Raw genomic sequence first — 21,807 nt, 5'->3', positions numbered from 1 at the left:
GAGTAATCTTATAAGTGGGCCTTATGTTTATATTTTTTTTTTCTAAAAATAATTAATATTAAGAATGTTCGACTGCTGTTGTTCAAGAATGTTTTTATGTAATCTGATATCCAAGTTATGTTTAAAAGTACTTATATTTTTTTTTCTTGTTTGACTCCACAGTTTCCTTCGAACACACAGGAATGGCAGACTGTGGCCTCCCAGTTCGCTGACCATTGGGACTTTTCCAGCTGTGTCGGGGCGATCGATTGGGAAGCATGTCCACATTGTGCCACCACCCCATTCGGGGTCTTATTTCTACAACTATAAGGGGTTCCATAGTGTAGTTTTGATGGCGGTGGTCTCGGCACAATTGGAATTTCTGTTTGTGGATGTGGGGAAGAACGGCTGGATGTCTGATGGAGGAGTCTTTGCACAGACCGAGCTGTGCCAGCGTCTCCAGACTGGTGGCCTGGGATTGCCACCTGATGACCAGAACGTGGATGGACTCCCCTCAGTTTTCATCGCTGATGAAGCATTTGCTCTCGGCGAGCACTTGATAAGCCGTTCCCCCAAAGGACACTCACCCCTGAGAGGAGGGTATTTAATTACAGGCTGGCCAGAGCAAGAAGAGTTGTGGAGAATGCCTTTGGGATTCTGGCCAGCCTGTTCCATTTGTTCCTCTCGGCAATCAATCTGGCAGAATACAAGATTAATTATGTGATCATGGCTTGCTGCATTCTGCATAATTTCTTGAGACGTCATTCTTTGACATATATAACTTCTGTTGGGCCTGAGGCCGGACTTGGTTGTTGAAGAACCACTCACAGGTCTGGAAAGTGGCCGTATTGGCTTGGCCCCCCAAACTGCCCGTCAAGAGCGTGACAGATATGTCAATTATTTTAATGGTGGGGGGGGGGGCCATTGCAATGCAACAAGAGCTTTAAGATTTTCATTAAAAAAATAAAAAAAATTTTGGCAACAATCAATTGTTTTGATTCTTGTTTGCATTTAGTTTTGTCTGTCTCCTAGTGCACCTGTAGTGGCAAGTGCATTTCCCTTTAGTTAATAAGGCCCTTTGTCACTGTAACCACACAAAAAAACAAACTGTTATTGATAAATAATAAGCCACACACATTGTAGTAGTAAAAACATTTTACTGTGTGCACATTGAAAGGTGCATTTTGTTTGAACGTGTTTATGGTTTTTTTTTTTTGGTAACAATATATTTTCTTTTATTTTTAGTTTAGGCATATTTGTATAAAATATACATTGTTTACAAAATATGGCTTGACAACAGGGTTTTTAAAAACATAAGAACCAAAAATAACAGGAACTTACAAAGTTCAACATGCTAATAACGGTGCTGGTGATGTCACCCATGTAAAACAAAAATTTGGCAGATGCTCACAATTTGGGATTAAAAAAGGTTCAAGTCAACATGTGCTATCTCCCATCATGGGGGAGCAATGGACGTGTTTTGTGTGTGCAATCCCTTTGTTCCTCTCACAAAATAACATTATTCTGATGAAAACACATTACAAGTACATTGATATCCCCTGATGGAAGATAGCACATGATGACACATCGTGTGCATCTGCTAAATTTTTTCTTTAGTATTTATCAAGTAAAAAGATTTTTAAAAAATAAAACTTGACAATGAAATGAAGAACATGATTGATGTTTTTAGGCAAAAAGTTATTAGATTCTGCCCAAAACATCAATCATGTTCTTCATTTCCTGTTGCATGCTGTCCAGCCGATTTCTCATGCTGTCAATTTGGTCACGCATTCTATCAATTTGGCCATTCCACATCATTATCTGCCCAATGAGTCTTTGTGCACTGTCTGTGCTAAATGGCTCCGCCGCTTGGCCTTCCACAACCAGAACATCACCTAAAATTTGTGATTAAAAAAATGTTGTAAAATATGCACGCCTAAATAGATTAACTTAAGCTGGGGTGTCAGTAACTCACTTGGTGGGGTGGAAATATCGCACACTTCCTCCACCTCTCCTTCCTCCAGCTCGTCGGGTAGGCGTGGTCTTGGGCTGGGGCTTGGGGTAATTTCAGCTTCAGGCTGGTGACCTCGGGGGGGTCCTGGGATCCTTGGACTGTTGTCTGAGTCTTTTCTCCCCTATGAGAATGAAACAAAAGTTATAGTTAAAACACAGTGATATTTCAGTCTTGAAAAACGAATAAGAAACGTTGGTTAGAAGTTGTGGACAATTGTCATTTTGTTTCCCCAAAAATTTGGGAGACAGAATTAAAATTCACTCTGCCCAAAAATGCCAAAAAATACACATTTTCATTCAAGTTTCACAGATGCAGACACCTCACGTATCCCCTGGAGCCCCTATGTGTATTACCCCCAAAAATTGTCTCTGGTGTCACATAGTACACTAGTGCTCGTGAGTCCAGATGTGGAAAAGGCTGCTGTGTCCTGTCCTTACATTATACTGAATAATTTTTGAAGAAGCATTATAGTTTCAAACACATCTACACAACATCACCACATTTTTGGAGTACGACAAATTATCAAGACCTAAATGTATGTCCAACCCTGTACCATCGTATTTGGCGAAAAAAAAAAAACCCGTCATTTTCTTCGTATCATATGTATTTTCAAAAGAACGGTCTTTACGAACGATGCTGTATAAACGAAAAGCATATGGATCAGCATGCGAGTTAAGTATCTCATTAGGAACACACAACAAGTACTTACTTTTTTTAAGCAGCTTCTTTATTCGCCAATATTGTTCAGGCTCCCTACTTTTGAGGTCAGACCACCGCTTCCTCAATTGTTCTTTAGCCCGTTTAGTGCCAAATTTTTGGTCAGGAGCGGTGACAACTGAGGACATTATTTTGTCCGCATATTTTGTCCGGTGTACGGTCCTTTTTTGCCATCATAGTCCTTCCTTCTCAATATGGACACCATATCCACCATCTCTTCAAAGGCCATGTTCTGGATCTGGATGGTTGTGGCTTTCCTCCACACTACTTGCAGATAATCTCTCCGCCATCTTTCTCTATATACTGCCACTGCGCAAGGAAGAGTGAAGGGGCGGGGACAAATCGTACTAAAGAACGTCAGGGGCGGGCGACGCAGGTGTAGCATGACATATGCACAGTGTATATAAAGCTATTACGATGGCCTACGTATGTCCGAGCGGAAGTAGTGAGCGTCAGAAACGAAGGTAAGATTAAACGTGGGTGTGTGTTTGGTGAATGTGTTTGGTGTGTGTGTGTGTGTGTATATGTGTACCCTAGATTCATCCAAAAATAATATTGGGAGTTTGGACTGACATTACATTTTTTTATCTTGTGTCTTGTCTTTCATCAAAAATGAATCCCTTTAAGGATGAAGAATTTATGACCTGTTTCATTGATTTGTATCAAGAAAAAAGAAACCCGTGTGAGGTCAAGCACCCATTATATTCGAATAGAGATGCAAGGAAGGCAACACTGGGCACACTTTTGGAATTTGTGAAGACTCGAGTCCCCCAGGCAGACCTTACATTTCTGGACAGTAAAATTGATATCTTGCGCAATATGTACAGACGGGAACACAATAAGATCCAGGAGTCATGCAGATCTGGAGCAGCAGCAGGCCAGGTTTTTTTCTTATTTAATTTCACTGTGTTTGTGTTACATAGATAATTGTTATTGTTTATGTATTTCACTGTAGCGCAGTTATTCCCCTCATTTTTCTTATCACGTTTTGAACACATTAATTGCAGCTTGTTGACTGGCTCATACCAGTATGGATATTTTCTAATTCCGGGCAAAAAGAGTGGTAGACACTTCAGGTGTTTTTGATTCCACCCCATTATCTTTAGACTCAGGAATTAGTGGTCTCTTTATGAGACTGAAAAATCTGACAACATCGGAGACACATACACAATGGGACATTGCCTTCCTTGAAAAGTACATCAGGGAGGCCATGGTCCAGAGAAGTCTGCGATGGGAGGTCCCCCCTCAGAAGGGTGACCCAGACTTGGAGGGTTGGTTCAAACATTTCAATGACTCAGGAATTGGCCTTCTACGTTTCCTCATTCAGAGAAAGAGAGATAAACTCTTTCGTCTGGATGGGGAGATCAAGACTCTTAAGGACCAATTAGCCCCTCATATTAATAGTGGAGAATATAAAGAACACTCCAAGGGTCTCTTAAAAATATTGGAGAAGGAAGATAGGGATCAAAAAGCCAAAAAGAGAAAGAAATATACCAGAGACAAGCAAGATTACCAGTCTGGGTTTGTGTTTATCTGGCAAAGAAAACTTGCCTCACTTGAGGAAGAAAACAGGAGGATGGACACACAATCACAAGATCCTGTTCCTCCCAGTGCTACGCCTGTTCTACCTCAGGAGAGACAAGCGACTCAGCACACACCCAGGAGGGATGTCTGTCCTAAGGCCATGGGGAAAAAATCTAAAGGTCATAAAGATAGATTGAATCATGGCCCTGGGGGTACTCCCTCTAGGGGACTACCGGGGAATTCTAGATATGATTACTATGGGGATTCAAACCCTGGTCATCATGCACAACCATATGATATCCCCCCACTAATTGGGGAAACTCATCATGGAGTCCTAACCCTCTTAATTACAATATGAGACCCAACCAGCTTCCTTATGGTCCTTCTTCTGATGGTTATGCAAATTCTGTCCCGTTGCAAAATTGGTTCTATCCTCTGTCCGACCTGGATACCCCCAGACACCGGAGAACTAATACCAATGTTTACAGACAGAATTACCCTATGAGGAACCAGAGTACTCATTATCCTGTAGATTCCCGACGGGATTGTACCTATTCTGTTCCACCACAATACCCTGGTCCCTCCGATGGCAGAAACAATCAAAATTGAGTTTTTCCCAGGGATTTACGGACAGCCAAACGCCCCGTAGAACGAAAAGAGGAGTCAGAGGGGGGTAGCGGGTCCAGGCATCCAAAAAGAAAAAGGACCTAGGAACTGGCATTTTCAATTTATCTAAACAAACTCTAACTGATCCCGAGAAGAGACTGTTGGATAAAGGTTTGAAATTTGCTCCACCTAGGAGCTTGAGCAAGTTTCAAACCTTTATGGATGTGCACAAATTCATTCCAAAGTTGCACATTAAACGGTATATGTTATCTAACCCTATGAATGGGGTGGGTAATGTAATGAGAGGAGAATACCAACATTCCAACCTCTCTAATGCCTCTCTTTTCAATCCTCCTGGCCCCGTGGCTCCGGCCATTCGGGTATTTAGGGATGTTGTCCTCCGCGACCTTGAGCAGATCAGGGTCAAGAAGGCAAATTTGCATAAGGATCTACAAGTTGGATTGGAATCCCTTTGTCACAACAAATCCCTTGTCATTAGACCAGCTGACAAGGGTGGGGGGATTGTAATCCTAGATCGTTGTGACTATCAGAGGGAAATGCATTGGTTGGTTGATGACACCGAGACTTACACGGTTTTACAAAGAGACCCTCTGGTCAGATATAAAAAGGAGCTTGAATCTATCGTAGAGGTTGGTTTCCAGAGAGGTATATTAAATGACAAGGAAAGATGATTTCTGGTTCCCAGTGCACCTCGCACTCCAGTCATTTACTACCTCCCGAAGGTCCATAAGGATCCTGTTTGCCCCCCGGGACGTCCCACTGTGAGTGGGATAGATTCTATCACGTCCCGGGTGGGCAAATATATCGACCATTTTTTGCAACCTTTGGTCTCTAGGATACCTTCATTTATCAATGACCCCAAACATGTGATTAATTTGCTTTCCAACATTTCCCCTAAGGAGGGACTTTGGATGGTGATGGCCGATGTGTCTACACTATTATGCCTCACCACCTGGGTTTCCAAGCGGTGGAGCTGTTTCTCACCCGTGACTCTGGCTTACCTCCTGTACAAATTAATTTCATCATGGAACTTTTGCATTATGCCGCTAGCCATAATTATTTTTGGCTTGAGAACCAGTTTTACCGCCAAGATTGGGGTGTGGCCATGGGGGCAAAATATGCTCCGAGCTTGGCCAACCTTTTCATGGCCAAGTGGGAGGAGGATGTCGTTGATGCACCCAGGAGATCAGAGGTGCTCCTGTGGGCCAGATACATTGACGACATCCTCCTCCTGTGGGATGGTTGTGAATCGAAGCTACAGAACTTCATGACATCTCTAAACGATAATAACAGGGGTATTAGGTTCAATTTTGAGGCCAGTCGTGACACTATCCACTTTCTGGATCTGAAGATCCAGATAGTGGAGGACCATTTTGTGACATCAACTCACTTCAAGGTGACCGACAGGAACTCTTACATCCCGGTGGATAGTTGTCACCACGAGCCTTGGCTCAGAGCTATCCCCCAGGGCCAATTTTTACATCTGAGACATAATTGCTCAGACATTACTACCTTTGATGAACAAGCATCCATTCTTATGGATAGGTTCATCGAGAAGGGATATGACCGTGCATCTCTGTCTCTGGCTGTGAAAACGGCACGAGACAGACTCTCACTATTGTCTGATGTACCCCGACATAATGCTACTGTATCAGATGCTGTGCCGTTTATTACCACCTATTCGGTACAGCATCGCGATATTAAACAATTGATACAGAAACATTGGCATCTGCTGGGTAGTGACAGAGTTTTGAGCTCAATCTTACCAGTTAGACCTAGAGTGGTCTTTAGGGGGGTGGCCTCCCTTGGGAGTAAGGTAGCTCCCTCTGTCCAAGATCCTCCATGTGAGAATCGCAACTTTCTCCAAAACCTTACTGGCTATTATAAATGTGGAAGATGCCAAGTTTGCTCTCTAAACGCCAATAGGGCTAGGCGAATTACCCAGTTTACATCTACTAGCACTTTAAGATCATATGATATCAAACCCTTTATTACATGCACCTCGGTAGATGTGGTCTGTCTCTTACAGTGCCCCTGTGGGCTTCAGTATGTGGGGAGAACCAAAAGGGCATTGCGGGTTCGTCTAAACGAACATATAGGGAATATTAAGAGAGGCTATGACAAGCACCCTGTGTCCAGACACTACGACCAGGTACATAACAGGGACCCCTCCAATACCCTGTTTGTGGGTATTGATAAGTACAAACCACATTGGCGGGGTAGCCTGTTGGTCAGGGAGCTCTCTAAGAGTGAGATGTCCTGGATCCACAGGCTCAAAAGCTATGTACCACACGGCATGAATGTCGACGTGGACGTAAATGCCTTTATTAATATCCATTGGGATTAGTTTTCTGACATGGCTCGCACTGGTTGACTTGACAATTTTAGTAATTTGTTGACATTTTATTGCTTTTTTTGGGGTACCTATCTCCATATGAGATGGAGATCCTTTCTATGGCGCATCCGATTTTTCCTTAATAAAAAACTAATAATAAGGATCCATTTAAAAATATCAATATTATTAAATATTGTTTATTTGTCTTTTGTGATCTATTCTTGGAATGTTTTCTATCAATATTTTCCTCAAGACGAATTTGTGCGGCTATGGTCCTATTACAGTCACGATTAGGTTTATTGGTTCCATTTGATTCAATATATCCATTGGGATTAGTTTTCTGACATGGCTCTATAGTGTTGTGCCATTTTGAACACGGCCACTAGGTGGCCACCGTGTTTTTCATTGACATGTCTCCTTATGTCTTTTATAAGCCGGTTCCTGTCTGTGACACGGACCATGCTGCTAGATGGGACCTATTTGTTTAGGATTATTTTGAGGCTTTTTTGCCTTTATTTTATCTATACAATATAGGTATGACTTCTGTGTGTTCGTAAGGATACACAGCTCTATTACCTATAGTTGATTTTATTTCCATTTTCTATTTCTATTTTCATTTATATATCTTTTTGCAATTTTAACATGGCCACCGGGTTGCCTTTGTTTATTTTATCTTTAGAATGTCCCCTTATGCTCAAGTCAATTAATGTCCTGTCTGTGACACGGATCGCACTGGTTGACTTGACAATTTTAGTAATTTGTTGACATTTTATTGCTTTTTTTGGGGTACCTATCTCCATATGAGTTTCTATGGTTCCCTGACCTCATACCCCCTTCCAGCCAGCGGTTTATTGCAATTCATGATTAATTCTTTCTCCAGTGATTGTGCACACACTTGCGCACCTGACACCACTCAGTGTTTGGGATTATCTGACCTGGGTAGGCTCGCTGATGATTCGGCATTCACAGTGAGGCTTGGTTTAGTGAGGCACCAATCAGCGCTTGGGATTTTTCAATTTTTTGTGCAAGTCTGCCGATGGAGTGGAACTCAAAGCGAGGCTTGGTCAGGCTCTTAGTACTATAAGGGGAGGTGACGAGACGCGCCGCTCGTGCCCCTGGATGATGTGGCTCTATCACGAAATGCCGCGTAGGGCAGAGCGACGTGTTCTCGTCACCTCCCATTGCTGCTGTTGTTTCCAGTAGGAAGGGCTGTCTGTGAGCTTCCACCGGCGCTCCAGACTACACTACATGCCTACTATTGTCTACTAACATTGGGCTGATGTCTGAGTACCTGTCAGTGTGAACATCTTTAGCCTGACCCTGCAGTCTTTGATGTCCCATCTCGGTATAAGGTCTCTGATCCATTGGTCGTGGTTCAAAGCAGTATTAACAAACAGCTTTCTCTGATCCTCTGTAATGGGGGATCATGAGTTTCTGGTAAGCGGCCAGTCTGATTTCACGGTGGTGGAGCAAGCACGCTTTTTTCTTCTCACAGCAAGAATTTATGTTTTTTGGAACTTTTTTAAGATACTTTCATATCACTTGGGTGATTTATTTTTTATACATGGACTTTTTTATTATCACTTTGAACATTTTATTTTTGGATTGATTATTCATTTGACATGTGTTTTGTATATTATGTATACACTAAAGGGGAACTCTTCACTTAGTTCTAAATGTTTGGTTTGGCGATGATGTGTATGATCACCAATCTGTTTTAGCGCGATTCAACCCCCCTTTTTTTCTTACCAAAAACTGTGATTTCTGGATGACCCTTCCCTCCAGCCTTCCCTCCACCTCCACCCTTCCCTCCACCTCCACCTCCACCCTTCCCTCCACCCCAGCTGAGGAGTCCCATGAAAAACTGGGCCCTTTCATCCTTGATGAAGTGGATGCGCCCAGCTTCAGCCAGGTATACTTTTTTGGTGAATTTGGGATTGTGTAAATATTAATGATGTAAACATAAAAAATTTCGAATTGCTTCACCAAAAATTACTTCATCACAATTTTTAATATGTAGACATATCGATAGACAGTAGTGGCCAAAAATATACGTCAAATATTGGTGAGCAGCTAGAATAATGGTGGGGTCAAAAAGATAGCCTTTACTATTTGTTTAGAATTATAATTGCAAGTCATGAGCTGAAAATTGTGTGTGATTACGTAATTAAAACTACCGGTATGTCCCTTTTTTTACCCAGGATGAGCTCAGCCAGGAGGAGGCCGTGCCCAGAGGTATACAGGAGGAGGCCTTGCCCAGTGGGAGAGAGGAGGAGGCCGTGGCTGGGCCCAGTAGAATCCTCACGGAATGTCAGGTGCCTCCCCTCCGCATTAGCACAAAAAGGCCCAGGAAGATGACCCGAACTGAGGAGGAATCACTAGCCCTCATTCGGGAAGCCAGCCAAATCCTCAGCACACCACCCAATGCAGAAGAGGCGTATGGAACATATATGGCCACCAGATTGCTGGATCTTCAAAAGGGGCAACGCCTCCTCTGCGAGGGTCTTATTTTTCAAGGGTATGAGAAGGGCTTGAGAGGGGAGCTTACTGAAAAAACATATATAGCAGATGAAGCCACTCCTCCTGCTACTACTCCTTCTCCTCCTCCTCCTGCCCCAAGTACACCACCAGAAGCACAGCCTCCAAGGAAGGCTGGAGAGAAGCGTGGAGGGAAGGCTGCAGGGCAGCATGCAGGGAAGGCTCCACGGAATAGTCGAAGGTGATTGCCTGGCTTCTGTCTGGTCTGACTTCGGACTGTGCTCCCTAGTCGCAAGATACCAATTGTATTGTCCTAAAACTTGATGTGTGTCCTGGGGGACAAAAGGCTTCACACATTCCAAAAGTGTCTCCACTGTTGCCTTCCTCATTTCTGTTTTGACCAAAATAAATGTATCTTTTCGTTACCTTACATTATTGACTATGTGTTTTGATTCAAAAAGGACATTTGGTTTCTGAGTAGGCAGGTACAGGTCAAAAAGACTATGTGGGTTATTTACAAAAGGCTAAATCATTTGGCTATTCAAGTGCAAAGTACTAGTGCAAAGTGCACTTTATAAATTGCACTGCAAGTGCACTTGTTGGAAGTGCAGTCGCTGTAAATCTGAGGGGAAGATCTGAAATGAGGGGAAGCGCTACTGATTTTATCATACAATCATGTGCAAGAGAAATGTTGTTTTTTTTGGGGTTCCTTGCATGTGCCCCTCGGATCCACAGCGAATGCACTTCCAAATGCTCTTTCAGTGCAATTCCAAGTACAATTTGCACTTGTAGTGAAAAATGAATTTGCCTTTTGAAAATAACCCCCCTATGTCTAATTAACAAGGGACACCAACCTCATTAAGGTTCATTAAAACAATAAAAATTGTTAAGGTTATTGTGGTAACTAGAAACCAAAAGAAAAAAAAAATTGAATAAAATAATATTTTGGATCATTTAGCACACATTGTAAAATAGATATTGTTTAAATCTCCAAAAAAAAAAAAGATGAGTCCAAAAAATAATTTTCTACTTTAGTTCTGGAGATCTGGCTTTTAAAAAATATCATATTAGTCATGGCATGAGGATAAATCTTGAAGAAAGTTGTTTGTGAGAACTCTGTGTGAATATAATCAGCAAAACAACTTCATTCCTCTCGCATTATAAAGAAAAAAAAATGCGCTGTATTAAAAGATCACAGAAGAGGAATGTGCTAGCTTCAATACAAAGGCTAGTTTTACCAGACCGAGCGTTTCCATCTTGTACTTGCTTCAGAGCATGCGTCAGTTTGGGTCCGTCGGACTAGCACACAGACGACCGGTTTGTACACTAAAAAGCAGAGTCCGTCGGACAGATTTGAAACATGTTTCAAATCTAAGTCCGTCAAACTTGGGAAAACAAAGTCCGCTGGAGCCCACACACGATCGAATTGTCCGACGAAATCCGGTACGCCAGACCAAGTATGCCATAAAGTCCGATCGTGTGTACGCGGCATAAGTGTTTCGCATGCAAAGCTTCTTCTGGACCTTGCAATTCAATGAGAGAACAACCTGGCTGAATGAAAATAATTACAATATTTATTCAAAAATACATATTTGCATTTACACTCAATATCCTAATGATTCATGCAAAACTACATACCACTTCAGAGTGACAAGTGGGGATGACATCAAATTGTGACCAGTGGCGGGACTGCCACAGGTGGACTAGTTCTATACAGAAGACAGGGTAATGTCACCAAGGACCCAGATCATCTCAATTGAATACTAAAAGCAATTGTCTGATAATAGTAAAAAAAAAAAAATGAAGAGATATGGGCAACTCACAATAACATGGCATAATCACTGTCAACTAAATATAACACCATCCCTACACCACTAAGGACTTTCTAGAAAATTATACTAGGGAAGGTGCTATCTGTGAAAAAAGCCGAGTAGCCTGCCCGCATGGCAATATCTTTCTATGACCTAAAAGCCTACAAAGGTAAATATATTAGCAACATTCTGATTTCTTAATCAAGCAATTAAGCTGCAGTCACTCAAACAAAAATAATATTAAACTGTCTCTCACCACTGGATAGAGATAAACTAGTCCTACCAAAGGAAAATTAGATATATGAAGTATACAAGGAAGGCATATACCTTAATCAGTGTGTAAAAGAGAGAAATGCAGGCTGTACGAGAAAACTACATATATATATCAAAATGGATAGGTAAAAGCTCATAGTTCCAAAGAGTAGTATAATCCATAACAACACTGCACTCACATATACTTGAATCAGTCATTCATTAATTACAATGTCCAGGCAGAAAGGTAACCTCCGCAGCATATCAGTAGATCTGGCTGCCAGATCCACAGACAGTCCCTAAGACAGCAATAGGCAGATAAATAAAAATAATGGGCAGTAACAGGAAAAAGCAGCACATACTAACCAACCGCATCTTACCTAATATATGGCCATTAAAGGGTATGTTCAGTGCCGCTGTTGAATAAAGTGAGTCTGACCTGAACTCTAAATACTTCCTAAACATGGCATCAACCAACCTCCAATGGTTTAACATTATGACCATATTGTACTGAAAGCAGAAAAAATGGGCAAGCATAAGGATTTGAGTGACTTGACAAGGGCCAAATTGACTGGGTCAGAGCAACTCCAAAACTGCAGCTCTTGTGGGATGTTCCTGGTCTGCAGCGATCAGGACCTACCAAAGGTGGTCCAAAGAAGAAAAACCGGTGAACCGGTGACAGGATCATGGGCAGCCAAGGCTCAATAATACATGTGGAGCGCCATGGCTGGCCCACGTACGATCCAAAAGAAGAGCTGCTGTAGCTCAAATTGCTGAAATGTTAATGCTGGTTCTGGTAGAAAAAGTGTCAGAACACACAGTTTGTTGCATATGGCGCTACATAGCTGCAGACCAGTCAGGGTGCCCATGCTGACCCGTGTCCGAAGCCAAAAGCACCTACACTGGGCACATGAGCATCAGAATTGAATCACATAATAATGGAAAAAGGTGGCCTGGTCTAATGAACTCAAGAATGGTTTGAGGAACACAACGAGTTCAATGTGTTGACTTTGCCTCCAAATTCTACAGATCACAATCCAACGAGCATCTGTGGGATGTGCTAGATAAACAAGTCCGACCCATGGAGGTGGCACATTGCAACTTACAGGACTTAAAGAATATGCTACTGATGGCTTGGTGCTAGACATCACAGCATAAATTCAGAGGTATACTGTAAATATTACTATATATATATATATATATAGGCCGGTGGTAATTTTTTTTTTTGGTGGGGGGGGCGGCAAACAGTATGTGGCTGTTTTATGAAAGAACTGTAAGATTTAGAACACCTATTGTTTTGATACACCTGGAATGGAAGTGGCTGAATAAAACTAAAAGTTCAGTTGGGCATTAAGCTGGAAAACACCATTATTCACTAACACTTATCCAGTAGTGCGTCATAAAAATAACAGATGTACCTTAAATCGAAGCTCCACCCAAAAGGGGAAGCTCCACTTGTCTGCCTCCTTCCCCCCTCCGCTGCCATATTTGGCACCTTTTGCGGGGGAGGGTACTTGGCTTTGACAGGTACCCGCTCCCACTTCTGGCTCAGTTCGCCACCGCAGTTTCCCCTGCAGCATTCACAAAGCACAATGCGCTACCCACATGCACAGTAGGAAACCGGCTGTGAAGTTGCAAGGCTTCACTGCAGGTTTCCCTTAGTCAAGATGTCGGCACCAGCACCCAATAGCTGATTGAAAATTTGGCTCAGGTGAGGACACCGTTGGGTTTCTGGACAGGTACGTGCCCTAATATTAAAAGTCAGCAGTTACAGTATTTGAAGCTGCTGACTGAAAAATTTGGGGGGGAGAGCCTGGAGCTCCATATACTTATATCTAGGATAATAAACTGCAAGTAGTATATAAATAGTAGTACAGAGGTGTTAGCATTAGAATATAATGTGAAACCTTACTTCCCCCTTACATGACTCAACTGGATTATTTAATACCCCACTCCAATTTAAGGAAAAATTTTAAAAGATGTAAAAAGTAAGTTTCATTTTTGCCACTAGATAACCACCTAAACATTATTGTTGTTCTGGGGGTCGTTGAACCCACTTCCTAAGAATGCCCAGGGCATCAAGGACCCACCATGGGCTCACAGAAGAATGCTGTAGTGAGTGGCACCACCATATATTCACACCACCCAGGACTGAACCAAAGACCCTTTAAAAATAGTACATATAAAGATTTTTTATATCACAACGGGTGCAGGGTTGACTAAACTTGGTGGGTGGGAACAGATGAATGAGATTTCCAAAGTTTTAAACAAATCACACGTCATTCTTTTAGTGTAAAAAGTCTTCATTAACAAACACATGACTGCCATCTCATGCCTTTGGGCATCCTTTAAAGTGGAGTAGGTGACTTTAGTGAATAACCTATATGTTCTTGAACTATTATCTTGTAGACATGTTTGTTCTAGAAACAAAGAATAGTCTCATTCCATAATTGCTCTTGTAAAAACTATGACTGTTGTGAATAGTTTTCCTGTCACCAGTGAAGCCGGTTTCAAAACTACTGAGTGCAAAGTGTAACATTCAGAGAGCCATTTGTTAAAGCAGGCCCATTGTTGACACATCAGACCTGAGTTAATAATCCACTTTCTGCAATATGTGTCAAATTTTAAAAGCTTTGGTTATCAAACTTCATGTATTTCACATAAATCTCCCTGACAGGTACTTGCAAGCCAGACGGCACACCTATCAGCTTGTAAGTAAGCGACATATCACAAACTGCTTCAGGAAACAATAAACTGACCTTTAAGGACAACAGAAAATATTTGTTTGAAATTTGAACATATCAGTGTTCACAAAACATCCATCAATGATATCAGGGTGGACATTACACTGTTCATTACACAAGGTCCATATAGCAACATTATAAACTTAATTTAGTTAGTCGATAATATTAGTTCAGTTAGGCCGGCCATAGATGGGTCGAATTCCGAAAGAATTTTCTTTTGAAAATCGTAACTGATGCCGTGTACACACGAGCGGACTTTTCGACCAGACTGGTCCGACGATCTATCCGACGGACTTTGGGCGGACTTCCGACGGACTTTCCGAACAAACGGACTTGCCTACACACAATCACACCAAAGTCAGAAGCATTCGTACGTGATGACGTACGACAGGACTAAAATAAGAAAGTTGATAGCCAGTAGCCAATAGCTGCCCTAGCGTCGATTTTTGTCCGTCGGACTAGCATACAGGCGAGCGGACTTTTCGATAGAAACTGGGTCCGGCGGAGTTCCGACGTAAAGATTTGAAACATGTTCCAAATCTAAAGTCCGTCAGATTGTCGACCGAAAAAGTCAGCTGCAGGTCCGATGAAGCCCACGCACGGTCGAATTGTCTGCCAAACTCGGTCCGTCGGACCAGTCTGGTCGAAAAGTCCGCTTGTGTGTATGCGGCATGAGAATTTTCCTTTGAATTTCGCACCATTATGCCGCGTACACGCGGTTGGAATTTACGAATGTAAATGTTCAATGTGAGCTTGTTGTTGGAAATTCCGACCGTGTGTAGGCTCCATCGGACATTTCCGAAAACAAAAATTTGAGAGCTGGATCTCAAATTTTCCGACAACAAAATCTGTTTTCGGAAATTCCGATCGTCTGTGTACACAATTCCGACGCACAAAATTCCACGCATGCTTGGAATCAAGCAGAAGAGCCGCACTGGCTATTGAACGGCTCGTTGTACGTGTTGTACGTCACCGTGCTCTTGACGTTCGGAATTTCCGACAACATTTGTGTGACCGTGTGTATGCAAGACAAGTTTGAGCCAACATCCGTCAGAAATAAATCCACAGTTTTGTTGTCGGAATGTCTGATCGTGTGTACGCGGCATTAGTCATTCACTCCCTTGTTATCTCTTGCCTTGACTATTGCAACCTTCTTCTCATTGGCCTACCTCTCCACAGGCTATCCCCTCTTCAGTCTATCATGAATGCTGCTGCCAGACTTATCCACCTTACCAACCGCTCAGTGTCTGCTACCCCTCTCTGCCAATCTCTACACTGGCTCCTGATCGCCCACAGCATACAAAGCCATTCACAACTCTGCCCTGAGCTACATCACCAATCTTGTCTCCAAATATCACCCAAACCGTCCTCTCCGCTCCTCTCAAGACCTCCTACTTTCAAGCTCCCTTGTCTCCTCCTCCCATGCTTGTCTCCAGGATTTCTCCAGAGCCTCTCTTATCCTCTGTTACTGTCTACCTCAACCTGTCTGGCTATCTCCTACTCTAGATGCCTTCAGGCTATCCCTGAAAACTCATCTCTTCAGGGAAGCCTATCACACCTCCAACCAGGGCTTTTTTTCAGGGGGAACTTGGTGGAACTCAGTTCCACCACCTCTGGCTCAGACCCTTTGGTGCCTGCTCACCACAATCACTTGTAAACACAGAAGTCTGGTTTCTGTGTTTACAAGTGACAGCTCAAGTGTACAAGCAAGTGTAGCGCTAGAGGTTTTGCAAGCTTATGATATTACGTATACATAACAAGAATATGAAAAAGAAAAGAATAAGTCTCTATCCATTCACAATGTGCAAAAATACAGTCTCTGGTGATCTTCAGATGTCACTTCAAATACGGAAAATTATTGCTAATCCAATGGTTGCATGCAACTTCCTAATCACCACGTGGATAACTCATGCAGAGAATTGAGTGTGATGGACCCTCCACACGGAAAAAATGAAGGCTTACCAGAGGGATTGGACTCATAGGAGTGGTACTTTAGAATCATTGAAACAATTCTTTGAGTGTCTTAATACAAACGACAGAGGTATCTCCTTAACATATGAAGCTAGCGAAAATGAGATCCACTTCCTCGATTTGGAAATTAAGATTGTTAATAAACATTTTGAATTTAACACTTATTTTAAGCCAACGGATCGAAACAGCTTCATCCCTAGGGATAGCTGTCATCATAGATCCTGGCTGAATGCAGTCCCTCGGAGTCAGTTCTTGAGACTCCGGAGGAACTGCACCAATTTAGATGTGTTCATAGAACAAGCAAATGTCTTGAAACAACGGTTTCTCGACAAGGGATATGATGGCACCACCCTAGAATCAGACCTTCGGAGAGTTATCAGTAAGGACAGAGATGCTCTCTTTGAAGCTAAACCAGAAAGGGAACCTGACTCCACATTCAAATGGGCTATGTTAACCTCCTACTCAGTACAACATAAACAAATTAAGAATATTATAAAAAAACATTGGGGGGTTTTGAAGCAAGATAATATCCTAGGAAAAATGCTACCCGAACAAGCCAAACTAATTTTTAAGGGACCACCATCCCTACGTGGCTTAGTAGCACCTAATGTCACTAACCCTCCAGTGCAGCCTTCATTTTTTCATGACTGGACTGGCTTCTTTCCATGTAGAAAGTGTGTTGTATGCCAACATAATACATTAGTGGGACATAAACTAACAGAATTCACATCTACAGTTACAGGTAAAAGGTATACCATTAAACCTTTCTGCACATGTAACTCCAGGCATGTTGTTTATTTAATTACATGTCCATGTGGCCAACAATATGTTGGCCGCACAACGAGAACCTTTACCAGAAGAGTGGGTGAACATATTGCTCTTATTAAAGGGAGGAAGTCGAAGCATAGTGTACCCAGGCATTTTAAGGAATTCCATAATGGTAACCCACTAGGTTCACAATTTCTAGTGATTGACCAGTACATTCCACCCTGGAGAGGGGGCGCTATGACCAGGGGTGTTTCCCGTCTAGAAACATTCTGGATACATGAGCTACAGTCCCTTTCTCCATGTGGTATAAATATGGAACTAGACATAAACGCATTTATTAATGACTCTTAGATTATATACCTACATCTAAAATGTATGTTGTATACGTTAATATATGCATAACTTTGTGGACCCATTGAGAATCCACCTCGGATTTATATAAGGTTATTTTCTTCCTTTTTTGTAAATTTATTCACTTAATTAATATTAGGTTATATTCTTTCTTTTTTGTAAATTTATTCACTTAATTCATATATTGACTAATTCACTGATATTTTTATTTTTATCATGGTAATTTCCCATATCCTCTGGCCTTTTAGTCACATTTCATTCAATTTAGGGTATTGGTTAGTCACTCATGTCACTTAGACTCATATGTCTTCATTTGAGGATACGCACACCCTACGGTGGCGTTTATCATGTTCTCCTCAACCTAACAATTTCACTCTTTACATTTCTAATTTTAAAGATCTTTATGTCTTTATTTGAGGTTACGTACACCCTATGGTGGTGTCCATTATCCTCTCCTCAATTCAATATTTTCACATTAATTTTTTTTTTTTTTCCCATCAGCGCATAGTTGATAGCCTTGTTGCGCTGTCACGGCAGATCTTAGCTGACGTCACCGCGTATTGTGGATCGCTATACTGAGGCTTGGGACGCACGCCAGAGTCTTTGTTTATGTTTAGCGCTCCAGGAGATGGGAAGCAATGAGCGTCCGTCTCATAGACGAGGTGACGTATGTCGGGTCACATGCTCTTCCCATCCTCATACACAAGCTCTACACTACGAGTGATTTTAAACACATTGAAACTTCATCTATTTATTTTTACTGTTAGATTCCTTTTATCTTGTGGAAGTGGTTTACTCTTATGATTATATTCATTAGAATACTTGCATGAAATTTAGTAGGACGTTGGAACGCGCATCGATACACCATAAGGAGGCTTGGAACGCACGCGGGTCCGCCATTTTGGCCGAACCCAGGAGTGCAGGTTAATTGTAGATACGAGCTGGATTCTCATCAAGGGGGCCATGGTATCTATTTTAAGGGGTATGGCAGCAGTGGGTGAGTACCCCAGATGAAGTCTTGTAAGACAAAACGCGCCGGGAGACTCCACTGCCTGCCATAATTTTACTTGAAGCGCTTTTTTTACTACAGAAATGTAAGTTGTTTACTTGTTTTAAATAAATTCGTTTTACAAACGGTATTATGCTATGTGGCCCCTTTTTATTACATATGGGCTATTCCCCTGAGGCGGTCCATTGGACGGGTTGCCATCCATTATAAAGAGGGTTCCCTCATGGTTCTGGACAAATTCGAAGTTCTGCTGCCATCCAGTTGAGAGGTCCTTTCCTTTTTATCGCCTGTTGGTGATACAAGCTTGATTGACTCATTGAACATATATTCCTATGAGTCCAATCCCTCTGGTAAGCCTTCATTTTTTCCGTGTGGAGGGTCCATCACACTCAATTCTCTGCATGAGTTATCCACGTGGTGATTAGGAAGTTGCAGGCAACCATTGGATTAGCAATAATTTTCCGTATTTGAAGTGACATCTGAAGATCACCAGAGACTGTATTTTTGCACATTGTGAATGGATAGAGGCTTATTCTTTTCTTTTTCATATTCTTCTTATGTATACGTAATATCATAAGCTTGCAAAACCTCTAGCGCTACACTTGCTTGTACACTTGTAATCTTTAGACAAAATCCTTATTTGTTGTGTGAGCTGCTGACTTGTTGGGTAAGCGCAGGGTTAAACTCTTTTCGTCCCTGTTTACAAGTGACAGCTCTGCACTCTGTATGTAATGTAATCCTGATATTTAATGCCCCTTTAAGACCCTCCTACTGTTTTTGTGAAATTTGACTGAACACATCCACTATTTGATGTGATTTGGGGGGTGTGTGTAGGGGGAAGGGTTTTGTGGGGCCGTGGTTAAGTTCCAGCACCTATTGTTTGAGAAAAAAAGCTCTGCCTCCAACTAATTTTTTATCACTTCCATCAGCTCATTCCCCACAGTGACGACCTTTTGTACCACCTGCCCCACCCTATTAGATGATAAGCTGTTTTGAACAGGGCCCTTTTAATCCTCTTGTATTTTATCATATGGTAACTGTATTGTCTCCCTTTAATTTTGTAAAGTGCTGCGTGAACTGTTGGTGCTATATAAATTCTGTATAATAATAATAATAATAGTGGGCTGCAGCAGCTGCCGATTTTTATGCGACCATCGAATTTGAGTAATTGTCATGTTGGAAATTTTTGGAAAAACAAACAAATTTCTAATCAATGATGGGAGCATCATGCGAGAAATATAATCGAAAAAGAAATGTGCATGAGCTGTGACCTGGAAAGAAAACGGAAAATTGTTATTAATACTCACCGTAATATTCCTTTCCTGGTCCGTCCTCACATTAGCACACTATGGGTTAACTGTTCTTCATTAACCCCCAGGACCACCTTCTTCCAGCGTTAAAAATCCCTGTCCTCCCCTCCCCCTCGTGTTCTTTTGTAGCGGCGACAGGCTACTTAGGGAGGGAAGCAAAGTTGTGCTGACGTGAGGGCGGACCAGGAAAGGAAAATTACAGTGAGTATTAATAACAATTTTCCATTTTCCCGGTCGTCCTCCCATCAGCAAACTATGGGATATACCCAAGCCAATATAGGGTGGGAAAGAAACAAAAAAGACTCGCCCAATTCCATGCTTCACCACACTTTAATTAATTGGTCAAAGGAATCAACACTACCGCCGCTCCAAACATCGAAGAACTAGCGGTGACCACATCCAGTTTGTAGTGCTGAGCAAAAGTCTCACAGTGTAACGAGTCCCTGCTCGCTCGATTCCACTCTCCCCACACTCCTCTGCAGCTATAGAATCAGACTGCAGATCGCAACATTTGATGGTTCGGTCATCCGATGCTCCTGGACTAGAACTACAGCTATGTGCTGTTCTATTCCAGTTGTGTAGCTCAGAACAAACACCAGGCAGGCTGTATGTAAGTTCAACCAGGAATCTCTTTTATTAAAAAATACAGGCTCTTTTATACAATAAAAGAGGAGATGCGTACCTCCGGCTCATGTTACTCTGAACATACACCTGTGACCAGAAACTTAATTAACATGGGCTAATTAACTAATCCCTTTAGACAGCCTAGATGACTCGGACATGACCTTTAGGCCAGACTATCCGTCTTGTAGCTCCGAAAACCCAATCAACATTATCACAATAGCAGAGTTAATTAACACAAACAATGGGGATCTAATGACTCTTAGATCCCATACTAGAGACTTATTTACAATACACATTCTAGCAGGCAACAGACAGACAGGGGGCTGGAATTGACACCAGCACCTCCCAACAGTATTTGTCCCAGCATTATGAATCAGCCACTATTTCTAATATGGCAAATCCAGGGTCCCCAGAGTCTGTGTGTCCTGGGGGACCAGGACCTGAATCCACAGTAATAACACCTCAAGGGTCCCCAGGCACACAGCTCACAAAGAGCACCGTTCCCCCAAATGCCAGGGCCCACGATCGATCGGCAAGAGGCTAGCATTCAGTCCCCTCCAAAAGTCTCTCTCCCGGCTAGGTCTGTCACACACAGGAACACCAGCTAGCGGTCCTGCATATGTCTTCCACCGGGATCTTTGCCACGGATATCCACGAAGCTGCTATCCCTCTTGTAGAATGAGCACGTATAGTCTGTGGGAGAGCAAGGCTCTGTTGCTTGTATGCCAAGGAGATAGTTCTTGTGATCCAGGTGGACAAGACCCTTGATGGTGCTGCCTCTCCTTTTTTGGGTCCCAAGGGGAAAATATACAGATTGTTCGATTTGCATATCTCTTGTGTCCTTTGAAGATATGTTGATATTAAGCCGACTATATCCAGAGGTCTAAAATCCAACTGGTTCGCCTGCTCTGGAGGCTGCGTAAAGCAAGGTAACACTGCTTCCCAGTTTACATGAAACCTTGAGACCACCTTAGAGGTCAAGACTGAAGTGGGTCTCAGGATCACTCTGTCCAGATAAATAATGCAGAATGGTTCTTCACAGGATAAGGCTGCTAATTCCGACACTCTTCTGGCCGTCATAATGGCTGTCAAGAAAACCAGTTTGATTGTTAGAAATCCCAGTGTAAATGATTCAGCTGGACTGAATGGGGGCTGCACCAGTGCCTTTAGGACCGTGCCCAAGTTCTAAGTTGGGAAGAGGTTCCTCCTTGGTGGCCGCACTCTTATTGCGGCTCTGAGGAATTGCTTTATCAAAGGCTCATTAGCCCATCTATGTCCTGTGAAGCAGGACAG

The 21,807-nt window shown here is 42.4% G+C and overlaps 1 long non-coding RNA gene across 1 annotated transcript in view; it reads right to left on the bottom strand.

Moving 5' to 3' along the window:
* Positions 1-1,214: 1,214 nt before the first annotated feature.
* The window catches only part of LOC141141390 (uncharacterized), a 40,683-nt gene continuing 20,090 nt past the window's right edge, over positions 1,215-21,807 (bottom strand). Inside the window, exons 2-3 of the long non-coding RNA XR_012244056.1 lie at positions 1,955-2,114; positions 1,215-1,874 (exon numbers count right to left, since the gene is read on the bottom strand). This is a non-coding gene — a long non-coding RNA (uncharacterized lncRNA). The remainder of the gene's footprint in view (positions 1,875-1,954; positions 2,115-21,807) is intronic.

This window comes from Aquarana catesbeiana, linkage group LG04 (assembly GCF_042186555.1).
Source record: "Aquarana catesbeiana isolate 2022-GZ linkage group LG04, ASM4218655v1, whole genome shotgun sequence".
Classification (NCBI taxonomy): domain Eukaryota; kingdom Metazoa; phylum Chordata; class Amphibia; order Anura; family Ranidae; genus Aquarana; species Aquarana catesbeiana.
Note: the sequence above shows the minus strand (reverse complement) of the source record. Positions and strands in the feature narration are given on the sequence as shown.